Source organism: Castor canadensis, chromosome 8 (assembly GCF_047511655.1).
Source record: "Castor canadensis chromosome 8, mCasCan1.hap1v2, whole genome shotgun sequence".
Lineage (NCBI taxonomy): Eukaryota > Metazoa > Chordata > Mammalia > Rodentia > Castoridae > Castor > Castor canadensis.
Genome location: NC_133393.1, coordinates 127264984 through 127280613, shown reverse-complemented (window position 1 = coordinate 127280613; position 15630 = coordinate 127264984). Strand labels below are relative to the sequence as shown.

The 15630-nt window shown below is 36.2% G+C and overlaps 1 long non-coding RNA gene across 3 annotated transcripts in view; it reads left to right on the top strand.

Annotated features, from left to right (window-relative positions):
• The window catches only part of LOC141425557 (uncharacterized), a 39149-nt gene extending 38078 nt beyond the window's left edge, over positions 1-1071 (top strand). For all 3 annotated transcript variants that reach the window (XR_012450532.1, XR_012450531.1, XR_012450530.1), the window contains exon 6: positions 966-1071. This is a non-coding gene — a long non-coding RNA (uncharacterized lncRNA). The remainder of the gene's footprint in view (positions 1-965) is intronic.
• The last annotated feature ends 14559 nt before the right edge of the window (positions 1072-15630 follow it).

Below are 15630 nucleotides of genomic sequence, written 5' to 3'. Positions count from 1 at the left end.
ATCCTCCTAGTTACACTTCCTGCATAGCTGGAATGTCAAGGCTTTATTGGCTGAGATGGGATCTCACAAACTCTTTGCCTGGGAAGTCCTTGAACCATATCCCTTCCATTCTTTACCTCCCAAGTAGCTGAGATTACAGATGTGAGCCACAGCACCTGGCCAGCTTTGTTTTCAATAGTGGGAAGAAATGGGAAACTATATCTGTTTATTGTTTAATTAAACCCTCACGATTATATTTTACTCCAATAGAAGGATGTTCATTAGTGCCACTTCTCATGCTTTCTTCTCCATGAAGGAGTAAATCATTGGTAAGGGTGTCATGTGGAAATAAGGTTGCATAGCTTGACTTCTTTCTCTCTTTGTCTTGGGAGTATGGCAGCATGCAAGAAGTCTACTTCATGTTCTGCTCCTTTCCAGAAGTTTTTCTGGGGTTAACCTTGCCTCATTGGTATGGGAGACTGAAATAGGTGACTGCAGACTATTTAAATTCTAGGAAATAGCATTAGGAAGCCCTTTTACCAATAGATATAAAACATATTCTCCTGGTCACTTTTTACCAGAAAATAAGTTGTTCTTTAATCTCCATCTGACATTCTCCTTTTTCTCATTTCTTACATGAGTCAGTCTGATGTTTGCTGTTTATCGATCACTTTGACTCCTAACATGAGAAACAAGCAAGAAATATAATTTGGGAAAATAAAGAATATACAAAAGAAAAAGACCATGAGTATAGTTAGGGTAGCTAGGTCTATGCTTAGGGAATGCTTTCTAGGCTATGGCCACAGGGGATTTTTATCTTAGTGGATTCCATCAGCTTAAAGTGGTTTGTTCACATATAAGGCAGGCCTATGCACATGATATTAAACAGACATCACCTGCTCTTCATGTAGCAAGAGCAACTGCTCAGCATCTCACAAATGAGATGAACATCTCACAACTACCACTTTGTGCTTTCCAATGACTAGAATGCAAGAATGCCAATTTCCACTACGAGCACACCTGAGAAGATGATGCAGCAGTAAGAGACAATGAGGTAAGCATCTAATATTGATGACATGCACGAAGCAGCAGTTAATGGTTGTGAGGTCTTAAATAAGTCTCCATTGATGACACCCATTCTGTCCCCACAAGATCCCTGTCCTGGAAATGCAATTAAAATCTATAGTTGCTCAGGAGGTTAATTGCCCCATGGGTCTCTTCAATAGAGCAGGAATGTATGTCGACCAACTTCTTTCTGTGGACCTCTTTGACTCAAAATTCAACTCTGGTCTTAACAACCACATTGTCAACTTGGAAGGCTTGATGCAGCACAGAGACTGGATTCAGCTTGTGTGGTCCTTCTACTCTGAGAGCATCCTGTCCTCCTTGTATGAACCTACCCCATTTCTTTCTCTTTGTTTCTTACATTATGTTTTATATTGATTTAGTAAGCCATAACTGAGCATCTTACCTTGGTCTATGAACCTCTCTGTTCTATGACCTCTGGGATAGCTTGCCTGGTGGTATACTTGGAAGTTACCTGTTTTTAAAAAAAGGGGAATCTACCACATGATAAAACTGATTCTCAGTGGATCTAACACTGAGAGAGAATATGAGTCTTATTTATTAAAGTTTTATATCTCAGTATTCCTTCAGTAGATGAATATATAGTATGATTTATCCCTATAATGAGATTTGTACAGTTATTAAAGTACCTTAAATTTATTGAATGTAACAATGGGGATAAATCTTAAAAAATTTGATGTTGAATGTAGAAAACTCAATTATAAAAGGATACACACAATAAGATCAGTATTACAAATGTTAAAAAGCTACGAGTGATTAACTGTTGCTCAGTTAACCCTTCCTTCTTCCCCAAGAGAACACTTCTTCCCCAAGATTCAATAGAGTGTATGGGTAGGTTGCTGGACATTTCCAGCCTCCCTTGAAGCTAGATACAGCTCTGAGTTATTCTGCTCAATATGACACAGAATTATGTGTAACTTTAGTGTTACACATCATTTGTTATGTGTAGTAACAAATATTTATTTGAATAATGGTTAACTCTGGAGAAGGAGTCAGAAGAGTTAAAATAGTGTATAAGTAGGTGACCTTTTATGAATAAATTAAGTCCATCAATTCACTGGAATCTAGATTTATTTTTTTCTTGTGTGTATAATGCTGGGGATCAACTCTAGGCCTTGTGCAGGCCAGGTAAGCACTCTGCCATTGAGCTACATCCCCAGTCTCTGGATTCATAATTTTCACCTTGCTTATTCATTACATCACTTCCTTTCTCAAGATCACAAGATGTTTACTGTAATCCAGCCATCACATTCTTATTCAAAGGAGAAAGCAATAAAAAGGGAAAGAAACAAAAAAGAGAGAGTGAATCATGCCCAAATGAGGTCACTTAGGGAGATATTATGTAAATCCCACCCCAAAATTTCTGCTTACATCTCTCTGTTGTCTAGCCCTCTCTATTCTATGCTCCATACTGAAGCCAAAGCAATCCTGTGTCTTCTGCACTGTAACTCTCCAACCCTCAGAATTCAGTTCAGACCTTAAATCAGTACACTAAGTCTTTAATGATTCAGTAATTATCCCCTCCAGCTCCAGCTCCTATCCCATCCTGCTCACACATGATGCTCCAGACAAATAAAATGTTTTTAGTTCCAGAAAATTGCTATGCTCTGTCTTGTTGCATTTCCTTGGCAACTATACCTCCTTTGGTTTGGAACATTCTTTTTTCACTTAGTTAACTTCTATTTTTTCCTTTAAGACTACTTTCCATGGGCCCCCTGGACTCTGAAAAGTATACCTAACACTCAGTCTGGACCCATGATGGTATGAATAAACTTTGAAGGCATTCTATGCATGTGTGTATAGTGTATAACCCTTATCACAGGTACTACATTCGTCTATTTCCTATAGTAGACATGTAACTCCTCAAAGTGCAGAGAGTTTCTTGTGTCTCTAGTGTTTGGCATGCATGAGTTACTTAATAAATAGAGGAACCATATTATTTTCCATCCATGCCAGGATGCTTTTAATCATTCCACTGGCAGAATAGTTATAAGGAGGCGACCTAGAGTATTTGACCTTCCTATCAGCAAATGTATGGTTAATGTATACGTATATATCATGTATACATGACCGGAGTAAATGTACCATTCCACTGGAATTTAAAAACACATGGCTCACTCAGCTAGACTTTTGCAGCATCCAAGCATAGCTCATGGCACCCTTTATGTACATCGTGCATATTAAATAAGCAATAAGTACAGGCTACCGCCTGCACAGCTTCATCTAGGACAGAAAATTCACTCTTAAGGTACTGGAGAGATTTGGTTGAGATTGCCCCTTCAAATAAGAAAAAGAACACTTTCAGTTGAGTGTACAAGAAAATACTTTCATAGAAGGAGCAGAATGAACTCTACTCTTCTACTTGAATCTTAACTCACGTTGTCTTTTCCTCCTGCTTAGTTAAACCTATGAAATCTTGAATCTTCAAAGTTAGTCATAAGTACTGTATTTCCCCCACATTCCTGCATGTGTTGGTGTTATTTGAAAATATAGTTACTGTGGGGAGCAGTGTTGAGACACTGTGTATACAAAAAAAGATGTGAAATCTGGCACAACTTTGAGTAGGAGGTCAGAAATACCAGAGTCATTTCATTCTTGAATGTTTCTTGGCTACCAATTCAGCTCAGTCACTTCATGTTCAATAGAATATTTTTTAGTTCTCCTTTTTTTTCTTGTGTTGTTATTATATTAGTCACCTCTAGGAAGATTTTTTTTTCCTTCTTGTGTGGGAGTCTTCTGCCCACGGGACCATTTTGTGCTAAAGTTAAGAAATACTTTTGAGGAAGTGATGAAAAGAAAATGCTTAGATGATTTGCAGAGATCTTTATTTAAGCTCTGAACTTAAAACAATTACTTCTAAACATACTCATTACTTACTAGCTGCTCCAGGTTTCCTGAGCATAATTAAATTTATCTAAAAAGTTATGAGCTTGTTGGTACACATGTATTTCAAGAAACACTCAATTGGGCATGAGTCTTCAGTGGTGGCCTGAGGTATGCAGGGCTTTAGTGATTGGGTCCTTGAGCTGTTTGAGCATGTAGATGGAAGGATGGGGATCTATGTTCTCGTATAACATTCCAAGGTTCCATCTACTTGTTTGACAATAATTCCATTGGAGGAGTTTCAATGCATGTTTCAACCAAAATGAATACAAAATACCTACTCCTTCTCAGAACATTGAAAGTCAGTCAGAAACTAAGGCAAACCTCTCTTAAAATTCTTCAGAAAGACTAAGCTATAAGGTTACTAGGCTGTATTGGTTACAGCTTGTCTTTGAACAAAGAACCAAAATTCTTCTGAATTCTACCAAAGGAATCTGAGCTAATTATTTCACACTGCATATTCACAACCAAAGAAAATTAGATCTAGGAGATGTTATTAGAAAGAGACCTGGACCTTTAACTAAACAGCCAGAAATCCTTGAGTAATTAATTCATTTCTCCTTTTCATGCCTCATTATCCTCAATGATAAGCATAAACCTAGTGATCTGAAAATGTAATCTCAGATGTTAAGTGACAAGTACACTGTTTGACCACTAGTCGTCCTTCTTGTGCAGAAAATGAGAGTAACTGAAGCGCTACTGGTGTAGTTGGTTGTGTACCCCAAAGAGAAGGCATTGTGCCTTCAAAATTGCTTAGCCTTTGTTTTCCTATTATCATTTGATTTCTTGTAGGAGTTCACTGTATACAGATTCCAAGCTCTGTATTATGAAGAGGATGGTATTTTGGGATAAGCTAGTGATGGTTTGCAGTATATTTAGTCATTAACTTTTCATTGGTCTCCAATTGAAGGGCCATGGATCCTTGGCTAGGGATTTGACATATGACAGTCCATAGTTTTTAAAGACAGGAGTTTGAAAATGTTCCATACACTTGGAAATGCATGTGTCTTCCCCTTTAGGCATAAGTACAAGAGGGAACTAGAAAAAAGGGGTAGACGTCTACTTGTGTATTTGCCTGTGAGGACAGGTGCGCAATCATATATTATGTGGTGGCAAATGTCAACAACCTCAATTTGACTTCTAGAAAGAATGAATGGCAGACACAATCAATAAGGGACTGAGTCAAGATGTTCCTTTTCAGTTAGTGAGGATTCCTCGACTCCCAGCAGAAAAATGGTGACATATTTTTCTGAAATAGTTTCAGATCAAATGGAATTCAATTCACATACAAGCATAAGTTAAATATTTCACATGAATGATTGGATTTAAAAAGGGGTGGGATAACAACATGTGTTCCCTAGAATTAATGTTTGAAAGAAATATTGAAAGTATTTGGATATTAATTATTATCACTTTAATTATTGGACCATATAGGTCAAAATAAATTTAAATTGACAGGTAGCTTATGTGTAGGGGTATAGGGTTTCAACCAACTCTATATAAAAAATATTTGGAAAAAATAGTGTCTACTGAACATGGACAGAATTTTTGTCATTATTCCTTAAAAAGTACAGTATGATGACATTTGCATAGCATTTACATTGCATTAGGTTATTAGAAATATCTAGAGATGACTTAAAGTATACTGGAGTATGTCGGTAGGTTATATACAAATAGAATACCATTTCATAAAGGAATTGAGTATCTGCAGATTTTGGTATCTTAGAGGAGGAAGATCCTGGCACCATTCCTTCACATATGTGGAGGAACAACCATACATATCATAATATACTGTACATAATATAGCATATACTACATATAACTACTATATACCTACACCATTTATGATATTACATTTGTTATTATATAGTATATATAATCTTTTATGTTAGTATAATATACTAATTGCCAGATACTAATACTAATATCTAGTATTTACAGGCCTCACTGTATGCTGAACACCATGTTTCATTAAGTGTTTTATTAAGCTGACTTATTTAATACTCATGTGAGCCTATGAGTTACTGTGAGTTGTGATAAGTCCCATTTTTGCCTATGACTTGACCAAGGACTAGAGAGGTGCCTAAGAGCTCATAGCTCTTTGCAGTAAAGCCAGTATTGGAATCTATACCCATATTCCAACCACTCTGCTGAACTTTTAAGGACTAAAAGTTTATTAATGACCATAAGAATTGAAGCATAATTTGAAAATGAACCAATATTGTCTTTCTTTAGCTTTCTATTGGCTAGATATTTGTTTTGTATGACTAGAGGTTTTAATTTAAAAACCAATCTCTTTTCTGAGATTGGTTTCTTGTTCAAAAATATCATTTGTGAAAATTGGGTGAATTGTGAAATTCAAGCATACTTTATTTTCCTGATGATGCACTTAAGGCAATTTTTATGCACACAACTCACCTGCTAGTTCAGATGGTGGTAAGAAGACAAAGAATCTGGTCTGTTAACCTTTTTGTTTAGTTAGTTGACTGTTTATTTATATGTAAACTCAATTTGTTTTAAAGAAAATCTTTCAGTTCCCCTAAAAAGGAGAACTTACTGAGATCCAGGCAAGTATGTGCTTTAGAGTGGAAGGTGTAAACTCTATTTTTGTGCAACATTGGAGATACACAGATTTTGACAGATTGTATTTTCCAGAAAATGGCCATAACAATTTCTCCCATTCAACATGTTCTTAGTACAATATGACTTTTATACTCCCTTTATTGAGAGGCAGGATTGTTTTGTGTGCTCTTGAATTTGGATTTACTTTTCAATAGGATGTAAATGGAATTGTAGTTGTTCTTATGCTTTGGACCCACCACTGTGTTGTGAGGAAGCCCAAACTGCTCATGTAGACGAACCCACACAGAGAGGAACCAAGGCCTTGGCCCTCTGCCCTCATTGAGCTCACAACCAACAACCAGTCCCTACTTGCCATCCATGGGAGGGAGACCAGGGAATGGAGGATCCCCTAGTTAAGCCTCCCCAACTGAGGTTGCATGGACCCTTCCTTGCCAAATATCATGCCCAAATTGTAGGTTTGTGATCCAAATAAATTATGGTTGTATGCTGCAGCTACTGAATTTCAGAGTGTGTTAAACAGTAATAGATAACTAGATCATGTGAATGTGAAATATTTTCCTGTTGGACAGCAGTAATAAATTATGTTATAAAGTTTCTCAATATAGAGAGTCTATTCTGATTGGTTGATAGAGATTCATGAATGCTTTTATATACATAATATTCCTCAAGCTCCATGTTTTATATTCTTGTTTTTCATGTTTTAATTAATAATTTAAGTTTATATAACTAAAGTAGGTGAAATAAACTGGTTTCACACTTTTTCTTTAAAAATAGCTATTTTTCTTTTTCCTGGCATTAATATTCAACATAATACAAGCATATATTTATATAACATTTGGTTTCCTTTTTATTTAGTCAGCTTGAACTCTTTAACATTCTTACTCTGTTTTGTCAATCAGATTAGCTAGAAGTACTTCACATAATGTTTAAAATTAAGAATAAAGGTAAAATCATATGTTCAACTAAGTTGAATTATACTTCTGACAAATGTTTTTATATAAATAGTAATTGAGTTTTGTAGTATGCCAGCTTAAACATAATTTCCAAATGCTAATAAATTCTAAATTTTTGGACTAATATGGTATCGAGTTAATCAATTTTGGATAATTTCTAAGTAAGATAAAATACTAAAATGTTGTATTTATGTGTGTAGGTATATATGTATATATGCATACAAATAAGGGGCCAATATATTATAGAGTTACCATAGCTTTGGATTATAATGATGAATGTGTTCATTTTTGCCATTTTGAGAAAGTGTGGAAGAAAGTTGTATGGCTGTAGGGGGTGTACTAAACTATCCCTACAGAGAGTTTTTTTTTTTTTTTTGGCAGTACTGGCAAGCCTCATGCTTGCTATTATTTAAGCTATGATCCCAGTACTTTTGCTTTTAGTTTATTTTTCAATAGGGTCTCATGCTTTTGCTTAGGCCACCCTTTAACCACAATCCTTTTACCTCCTCCTCCCAAATAGCTGGGGTTACAGTCATGTACCACACATGGCCCCCAACAGAGATTTTAAAATTTTTCTCTATTCATGAGCTGTTCTATATTTTTAACTGCTATCAATTACATATTTCTCAGTTCTTCCTATGAAAAAGTAGTAAATCTTGATGAAAATTATAATTAATATGAACAATTGAGACTATGTGAGGAATAACAGTGACAAAGAAGTTTGACTACGGATTATGATAGTGGATATGTTTTTGCTTATCAAGCAGAGAGAGTAGTTTTGACCACATGAAGTGTCAGATTATTTAGACTATGAAAGAGGATAGCATGAGACAAAATTTGTATGACTAAAAAAATAGTAGAATACTTCTAGAAAGAAAGTTAGTTGTATTTCTTTGGCTTATCATATCTGAAAGTAATGAATCTGAAAAAGTAATGATTATCTTATTAAAGATCTTATAAATATGTTATTAGTTTTGAGGGACTTGTTCAAAAGATAATTGATAAAGAAGGAACTCTTACATTGTTTACTGCTAACTATTTTTTTTCTCTTTCAAAATGGTGTGTCTTGGGATATTCTCATTTTTATAGATATAATAAAAGTTTAACTTTTTGTGCAATCTACTCAGATAGCAGATACTGTATCTCTCACCATTAGTAAAAAACAACATCAAGAGCTTTTTACTAATAGGAGCTAAGATTCATTCATTTCAAATATATATGCTTATTCTAGTTGATAAATAGCCACTGTTCTATGACTTACTGTTTTTGTATCCATGATCCTATCTTAATCAACAGACCAAATCTAATTTTTGTTTTCTAAGTTCAGACCTTAAGTTCAGGAGTTGGGGGTGGGGAGAAAACAACCTATCATTTATACTTTAAGCTATTGTGATGAGCCAGGCCTGGTGGTCACATCTATAATCCCAGTGCTCAGAAGGTTGTGGAAAGGAGATCACAAACGTGAAGTCACCCTGGACTAAAGCAAGACCTTGTCTCAGAAAACCAAAACACAAAAAATGAAAAACTATTGTGAGATTTCCCAGAGAGTATAAGAATAATAACAAAATTTATTGAAGATAGTAAAAAAGATTGTTTTGTTTAGTGTCATCAATATTTTGTAAATAGTTCAACTGTATAGGAAGATCTGTTTTACTGGTACAATTACCATAACATTTTTATAAGGGAAGGATTGTCAAAATAAAAGAGAAGCTCAGCTTCTCATAGGTCACTTTCTGGTAGGCCAACAACAGCAACAGATTATGAGGACAATGAGTATTGCAGGTAAAACTCAGGGAGATGCAGTTCTTGAGCATCTGTGGCTCTGAATCAAAGAGAGAACAACGTGGAGACTTTTGAATGTGCAATCCTAATTCCTTATACGGAATTCCACATGGAAGATACCTCTTTGGCATTAGTAGTTTCTGAACACTGTATGGCTCTGTATACTGAAGCAAGTTAACACCTAGTATTACATCTACATAAATGAAACGACCAGAACACAATAAGCAATCACTATGTGTGTGAGGTGGGTATATGTAAGGGATCATAAATGATCTTTGAAGATAACATATGTCTGTTAAAACATTTCCCAAATATGGAAATGAGATTAATAGAAGCCAGTATGTTTTTCTTTCTTTCTTTTTTTACTTTTTTATTAGCATATATAAGTTGTACAGGGGGGGTTCATTGTCAACTTTCCATATATGTTTACAATGTATCTTGGTTAGATTCATCCCCTCCACCATTTTCCCTCACCCTCTTTACCCCTACTTAAAACAATTTCAGCAAGTTTCATTGTTCTATTTTCATATAAGTATATAAAGTACATTGATCTTATTCCCCCACCTTCACCCTCTCCATTTACTATCTCCTATCTAGTTAGTATCCAATTCCCCCAAAAGACCTGTTTTACATTCCAGTCTTTCATTTTTTCAGTGTATATTCCTTTTCAAAGGGGTTTTACCATGGTATTCACCCATGAATATATTGTACTCTAATGAGATTAATCTCATCTATTACTCTCCCTTACCCTTTACCTCCATCCTCTGTTAATTAACAGCTTTAAGTGTGTTTTATTATGTCATCTTCCTTTACAGATGAAATGTATTTTGATATTATTCATTCTGTCTTTCCCTTTTCCTCTCCATAGTGCCCTCTAACAGTCCCCCTATTATTGTGTTTATATTTGCATATATGTTTATTTTAGGGGTCTATCTTTCACAGGTGAGGGGTTAGTATGTTTTTCAATTTTGTTTGGGAACATTATTTAATAGACCTACCCAAGAATTATTCACCTATTTAAAGGAATGTACTTTTGTTGGATTTGCTTTTCACTCTTGATTGAAAGTCTATATACATTCACTTAAGAAACAGAAAATCCACATAATTTATCTTCCAAACCAGGATGCTATTAGAAAAGACAAAAGTACCAGTAGAGATGAAAGTTATTTCTGAGCTATGGAATAGAAAATTACTCAGTTTTGTGTCTAATAGAGCTATTGTACACAAATACTTATTGATGCCCAGTTTTTAAAATACTCTTTGAATGAATTTTACAATCTTCTCCTTCCCTGATTAATGAATTGAATACAGTAGTTCTCCTTCTCTGCAGTTTCACTTCCTATGATTCCTATGATTTCAGTTACCTGAAACTAATCTCAGTTTAAAAACATTAAACGAAAAATTATAGAAATAAATAACTCACAAGCTTTAAATTGCATGCTGCTCTGAGTGATGAAATCTATAATCATCTTACTCCATCCTAGGTGGAAAGTAAGTCATCCCTTTGTCCAGTGTACCCAACTGCTTACACTGCCTGCCCAGTAGTCACTTAGCAGTTGTCTTGGATTTCAGATACACTATCAAGGTGTTTGCGCTTATTTTACTGAAGAATGGTCCTGAAGTGCCAAATTAGTGACGTTAGAAATTCAGATAATGTCAGAGAGAAGCTGTAAAGTGCTTCTTGTAAGTAAAAAAGGTGAAAGTTCTTTGCATTAAGGAAAGAAAAAAATATGCTGAGGTTGTTAATATCTACAATAAGAACAACTCTGTGGGGAACTGTGAAGAAGCAAGAAGAATTCATGTTGGTTTTGTTGTCATACCACAGACTACAAAAGTTACGGTCACAGTGCATGACAAGTGCTTAGACAAGATGAAAAAGGAGTTAAGTTGTGTGTGTAAGTATAGGAAAAAACTTGTATATGCAGGGTTCATTTCTATTCACAGTTTCAGGCATCCACTGGGAATCTTAGAAGATAACTCCTGAGGATAATGAGATACTACCGTACACAAGTGGTGTTTGTAACTTTTAGAAAATAATGGTTGGATAAATGTTTTCCAAGTTTATTTTGTGGTACACAAGTCCCTGGATATGTTTTGCTTGTTCATTTGTTTTGCTTTCTTGAGACAGCTGGCCAGCCTAAGATGGCCTTGAACTCATTTTATAATCCAGGCTGGCCTTGAACTCACAATTCTTCTACCTTAGTCTCTATAGTTTGGGGAGAATGTAACTATTGTTTACCAAAATAACTATCCCTTGTACTAACTAGTCTTGGAGGAGTTTCACTCTCTCCCTCTGTCCCACCATCCCTCCCTCCTTCCCTCTCTTTTGTCTCTCACTTTAACTTTGCATTTCTTAGTGTACTAAAGCTTGAAGGCCTCTCTTGCTTTCCCTTCCCTTCCTTTCCCCTTTCCCTCCTTTCCTCCCTCCTTTTTTCCCTCCCTTCCTTCTTCTCTCCCTCTCTCTTTCCTCTTAAGATACAGACATTAACATTCTATTGGCTTTTTCTCTAAAAAATGCTGAATTCCTCTCCTCCTGTCCCCTATTGTAGTCACTTTTGCTCTCCTGCCTCTTACCTGTACTTAGGAATAGTTTGAAATTGCTTCCCTGCTTCTACTCCTGCTGCTCTCAATTCATTTTTCACAAGGTGGTCTAAATGATCACCCATAAAAAAAATTATATCATGTTTTCTCTTTTTAAAACTTTCCACTGCACTCAAACCAAATACTCTGTCATACCCCATGTGAGAGGCTGCTCTCTGCCCTTCTCTCAGTTGCTACCTGGTCCCTTCTTCTTATTCACATATTCTCTCCTCAACAGCCTTCCCAGAACAAGTCACACTGCTTCTACCTGAGGGCTCTGCTTCTGGAATATTCTTCCTCCAGATCTTTATATGCTAGTTTCTTTACTCTCTTTAGAGAGGCCTTGACCACTCAATTAAAAACACCCTTCAAAACATGTAATTTTCCTACAGCACTCTATTTTATTTTATTCATAGCACTTACTCTCTGAAATTATTTGCTAGCTAGTTTATAAACCTTATACATTCCTTATTAATGCCCCACTCTACTCATGCCTGTCATATTTTCTGCTCTGTGTCCAGCACTTACAACAGTGCTTAGCATTCAGTAAGTGCTGAAGCAAACACAAAAAATCATATGGATCAATAAATTAATTCCATGGAAAAAACACTGCAAGATTGTAGTTGTAAATGATGAGACATAAATGAGATCGAAGTGGTTTTTCTCTTAGGTAAAGTTAATGTCACATGAAGTCTCTGTAACTCTTTGTCAAAAGCTCCTAACTGATGCAAGGCCACACTATATTGTGCCTTCTGCAAGTAGTGGAGTTTAAAAAAGTGTATGACCTGATTTAAGGGTGCTGAAAATGTGCTGTACTCCAGAAGTCTCATATTCTTTAGGATTACATGAAAGTCTACCATTCAGAGGCTTTTAAAAGACATCTTTGTCCTCTTTGAAAAGGTTTGAATTCCTCCAAGGATTAAGGCAAAGATGGAAGGGAGAAAAACTGTTGGGTAGAAACTGAGCCTAAAGATAGTTTTTTTTGGTGGCCCAAACAAGTGTATAAATATTTGAATTATTGCCAACATTTAAAAGTTAAGAGGTTTTCAAGTAAATAGCTCTTTTTATGTTGAAACCAAGCCCACTTTCTTTCTAGGTGACAATCTTGTCAAAGGATAGGCACCCTCTAGGAGTCTCCAGTTCCTGATGAATTCATGACGCTCATCGAGGTTACTTTTCTGCCCAGATCTTACAACCCCTCACTTTACTGTCCTCTCCTACATAATAACAGATTAGCTGAATCAATTTTCTTCCCAGCAATTTGGGCAAGACTTTCTGAGGTAGGAGATGGTGATTAAAAAAAAAAAATAGGGCTATGGTCACCTTTTTGGTAATCATAGATATATAATATGAGCCTTGGGATTTTATAGTCATTTAGGTATCCAGATAACCAGTGAAAGAATTATCTTGTTCAAGTTTTTTTGAGGGGAGGGGTGGGATTTGGGTTTGAATTCAAGGTTTCATACCTACAAAGCAGGTGCTCTATCATTTGAGCCACACCTCCAGCCCATTTTGTTCTAGTTAATTTGGAGATGGAGTCTCACAAACTATTTGTCTGGGCTGGACTCGAACTGGCATCTTCCCAATCTCAGTCTCCCAAATAGGATTACAGGTGTGAGCCACCAGCACATGGCCTGCAACAACCTTTTGAAGAAGCTATTATTCCTCCCTCTCTTGGATGAGGAAATGGGTACATAAAGAGATCACCTGGCTAGTTATTGCAAGAGATTAGGATGTATCTCAAAGGAACTTGTTTTGAAGTTTGGAATTCCTTTTACCACACTCCACTGCTTTTCTACAAGAAAATAGGATCTGTGGGTAACTGGTTTCCACCACAGTCAGAATGTTTCTCTGTTCTGTTCTCTAGGCACTGCTCCCTATCCCGGACTCTCAACTCAAGCACAGTCCTGGATCACCTGTGTCACTGCTGTAATGACCATGCAATGCACATGAATTTGATTTGGATTTTGGCCTCCTTTGTTGCAGCTATTATTGCTTAAGTTTTTTCACTCTTGTTTTGTTGACCCACAGATATTAGTGATGGTTTTCCTGAGTTCACTGGATTGCAATTCCATCCTTTTTTCTAGTGTCCTGACATTCAGTGAGCATTGGAAGGCTTTACCTGAGAACTTGTTGGAAATGCAGAATTTCAGACCTCTTCCCAGATTCACTGAATCAGAATCTGCATCTTAACAAGATCACTGGTATAAGTTATGGCCCTACTAATGTTTGCAAAGCAGCATTCTTCTGTGACTTCTTTCTTGGGCATCTTAGAAGAGGTCTTCTTACTGCTGTACTTAACCTGCATTCCCACTGGATCAATTCTAATCAATCAAAATTCTTGAGCTAGTCCCTTGCATCTTTGATGTTGCCATCTTCTAGTGACCTATGACTTTCTTACTCCTTCCTAGCCTCTACCTGGCTGTCATATTTATTTGGATGAAATCAACAAAAATGTCATGCATGTGCATGGGTATACATATGAAGGAGAAAATATCTAGTTGAGGAAGATATTTGCACCAAGATAGTTGGAGTCTAAGTTTATTTTCTGTTCCCATAACTATATATTTGAGACTGGGTAATTTAGAAAGGAAAGAAATTTATTTCTTACAGGTTATTCAAGCAGAGAAATTGAAGAGCATGGTGCTGACATCTGCTTTCCATCTGGTGAGGGCCATCTTGCCAAATTATAACATGGCAAAGGGTGTCACATGGTGAGATAGAGCAAGTGGGCCAGTTCATGTCTTTACTCTTCTTCTTATAAAGCCACTAATACTATTATGGGAGCCCCATCCTCATGACCTCCTCTAATCCTAATTACTTCCCACAGGTGCCACCTTCAAATTCCATTAACAAGTGAATTTAGAGATTAAGTTTCCAACACATGGCTTTAGGGAGATACATTCAAACCGTATCTTTGTGAACTGAACAATAAAAGACAAAGAAAATTCCAAAAAGGTAGAGTTTGGAGATGGAGAAGGAGGAAGGAAATCCCTTATGATAATAACCAATGAAATCAGACATTCCTTAGTGAGAACCAATGTTCTAATGCCTTGTATATATCTTTCTCATTTAATCCTCACAAAACTCTATAAGTTAGGTTTATTATTATTTGCCCTTTAGAAGTGAGGGTACAGACATGCAAAAGTTAATTAACTTGCCCAAGGCCATGAAACAAGCAATGATAGAGTAGGCCTTTGATGCCAGGTAGGGTGAATAGACTTCTCAGACTCTTAACCACATCATGTGCATGAAATCAACTTTAGAAAATGATTCTAGGCATGGAAAAAAGTTGTTCAACTCATTGCACCCTGAATAGTCCCAATCATTAAGAGCACAGAGTATAAGAAAAGTAATGGAGACAAAGGATAACTTCAGAATTTCTAAAGGGTCTAGGGTAGAAATCTGGTAAGTAGGTTGCTAAGGACCTTGTCTTGATAATTCATATGGAAATGATATTTATTATAGATTATTAATTGTTAGTGTACTGTACCTAGGACAGTATATTAAATTTGAGCAGGCTTGACAGCAGAGATTGGGGCAGGTAAGGAGCAGTAAATAGTCATGGGTAAGAGGTCATGCAAAGCTGGCTATTGTCATTGCCAAATCTGGAGAATTTAGCTGGAGCAAGACTAGACATTGCCTCAAATGTTCAACTGGATAAATTAAAATGCCGAATACCCATATTATATTGGGGTAAAGGATAGTGAAGGGTCATGAAAGGCAGGGATCATTTTGTGCTTTCACAGCAAAGCTAAACAAAAATATAAATGGGGACACACAG